The sequence below is a fragment of the Portunus trituberculatus genome, chromosome 4, assembly GCF_017591435.1.
Source record: "Portunus trituberculatus isolate SZX2019 chromosome 4, ASM1759143v1, whole genome shotgun sequence".
Classification (NCBI taxonomy): Eukaryota; Metazoa; Arthropoda; class Malacostraca; order Decapoda; family Portunidae; genus Portunus; species Portunus trituberculatus.
Window position 1 is genome coordinate 3,727,571 of NC_059258.1, and position 2,979 is coordinate 3,730,549.

Below are 2,979 nucleotides of genomic sequence, written 5' to 3' on the forward strand. Positions count from 1 at the left end.
GGAGGAGGAGGAGGAGGAGGAAGGATAAACGTGTGTGTGTGTGTGTGTGTGTGTGTGTGTGTGTGTGTGTGTGTGTGTGACGAAACTGGTAAAAAAAAGTAGAAGGAAGGAGAGGAGGAGGAGGAGGAGGAGGAGGAGGAGGAGGAGGAGGAGGAGAGCTAAGATTATTAGTTAAGGAAGGAAAGTATGAGGAGATAAGGAAGGAAGGAAGGGAGGAGAGAGAGAGAGAGAGAGAGAGAGAGAGAGAGAGAGAGAGAGAGAGAGAGAGAGAGAGAGAGAGAGAGAGAGAGAGAGAGAGATGTCTTGAAGTTGTGTGTTACTTAGAGGTCACATTAAAGAGAGAGAGAGAGAGAGAGAGAGAGAGAGAGAGAGAGAGAGAGAGAGAGAAAGAAATCAACGCAACACCAATATCTCTTTAAACAACATCAAAAGCAATAACAAACACAAAAAGATCAAGATTCAAATGTCGACCTTACTTAAATGCAAAAATGATCTTGCAAGACTGTCGCAAGGGAATTGAAACACGTCCAGCTCTATTTCCTGCCATGGCCTTCTCGATTCCCTTGACGTAGCAGCTTCTGACTGACACTCGCACGTATTGGTGTCCACTGGCGCTGTTTTACCCCCGGGAGAAGCTTGCGACAGAAACATCATTGCCCTTCTTCCATTTTCAAAGGGTATGGTGAAGCGACACTGGGTTTTAAGGGAGCGTTTACGGTTTCAAAGGTAGATTAATAATTTTTCTACACTTCTTCAGTTTTCAAAAGGTGTTAGGTAAGTTGACACGGGTTTTTAAGGGTGTTTGCTTCATAGTTTAATGTTTTTTAAGGGTGTTTTATGGTTTTTGTGGGTTTTTAAAGGGTGTTTTTACGGCTCTAGTGGCATGTTAACAAGTTTCCCATTCTTCTTCAGTTTTCAAAGGGTATTAAGTAAGTTGACATGGTTTTTAAGGGTGTTTTTTAATGGTTTAGCGGTTTTTAAGGGGGTTTTTATGGTTTCAGTGGCAGATTAACAATTTTTCTTCGCTTCTCCAGTTTTCAGAGAGTATGAATGAAGTGACACGGGTTTGTAAGGCGCTTTTTAGTTTTATTGGTTATTAAGCGTGTTTTATTATGCTTTATTGGATTTCTATTAATGTTTTTTACAGTTTTAGTGACAGATGAGCAAGTTTTCACGCATTTCCAGTCTTCCAAGGGTATTAGGTAAATTGACACGCGTTTTTAAGAATGCTTTTACGGTTTTAGCAGGTTTTTAAGGGTGTTTAGAAGGTTTAGCGGTTTTAAGGGAGTTTGATCGTTTTGGCTGATTTTTAAGGGTGTTTTTATGGTTCTAGTGGCAGATTGATAAGTTTTCCATTTTTTTCAGTTTACAAAGGGTATTAGTTAAATTGACACGGTTTTAAGGGTGTTTTTTGTTTTAATGGTTTTTAAGGGAGTTCTTATGGTTTTAGTGACAGATTAACTATTTTTCTACGCTTCTTCGGTTTTGAAAGGTTATATGTAAAGTTTGAAGGGTTTTTAAAGTATTTTTGTAGCTTTAGTGACAGATTAACAAGTTTTCAATATCTGTTTGGTTTTCTAAAGAGTAAAAGTGAAGTTATACTGGTTATTAAGGGTGCTTTGTAGTTATAGTGACAGATTAACAAGATTTTCAGCATATGCACAATTCTCTAAAGGGTAAAAGCATAGTTACACTGATTTTTAAGATGTTTTTGTAGATGTAGTGACAAATTAATATTTTCAAAGTCTTAACCGGAAAAAAAGACACTCCATAAAACTCTAGCCTTTGCAAATAATCATGGCAACAAGGCTGGTCTCAGTATCGTTCCAGGGGTTGTCTAGCTCCGGCCATCTCGACTCCCTTGATGTAGCATTTCAAGTGAGTTTCGCAGCCTTCGACATCTTTCCCGGGAGTTTTCAAGCTGCAGCCACTTTGATCTCGTTGATGCTTTGCTTGAGTCAATTTTCAAGGAGACCACGCCATGTCCAGCGGGTTTCCTTGCTGGAGTGACTTTGCCTGCGTCGAACTAATGGTTAATAAGAGCGTTAGTGTGTGTTGAGGAATTTCAAACTGTATATTGCCTATTCAAGCAGTGATGTTGGTTGCAGTGTGAGAGAGTATACATTTTTTTTCTCTCTCTCTCTCTCTCTCTCTCTCTCTCTCTCTCTCTCTCTCTCTCTCTCTCTCTCTACCACCATGTTTCAATTTTGTTCCATCAAAGTCAATCCTCTACTCTATTTTTTTTATTAACATCTTTTATTAGAACTGTCAGTCTCTCTCTCTCTCTCTCTCTCTCTCTCTCTCTCTCTCTCTCTCTCTCTCTCTCTCTCTCTCTCTCTCTCTCTCTCTTGTTACGTTCACCGGTTAAACTGGTAAGATTGGCATCGGAGAGCCGGTGAACAATAACAATAAAAAAAACACTGCAGGTTCAACTGGTGAGGAAATGTAAAAGGGGGGTCACTTTAACAAGCTACTTTAATAACCCATAATGAAATTGACACATATATAACAAGAAACATGAAACACAGATATATAACATGAAACACAGGAAAATGACATACACATATACATATAACACAGTAATAAATACAACAATAAAGAACCCAACTTAATACCTAACGATAATCCTAATCCTATATAGAGGCAATGTGGAAAACACGGACGAGGGAAGTGATACTTATGCGGTGTCGCAGTGGTGAAATGCTGGGTGATGGTTGATCCCACGGCAGAACCAAGAGGCGTTGTGTTCACTGGTTGAGGCTTGGATCTCAACTGCCAATCCAGAAAACCAAGAGCTGGCTCAACACTTTCGGTTGAGTCGAAAGGGCCGCGTGAATCCAACTTCGGGACAGTAGCCGGGCTTCATGAAACGGTGACGTGGAAGGTTCACGAGACGGTGGCGTGGAAGGTTCACGAGACGGTGACGTGGAAGGGAGGCGGAGAGGTGGCGAACGAGGTAACAAGCAGAGGAGGTGATGG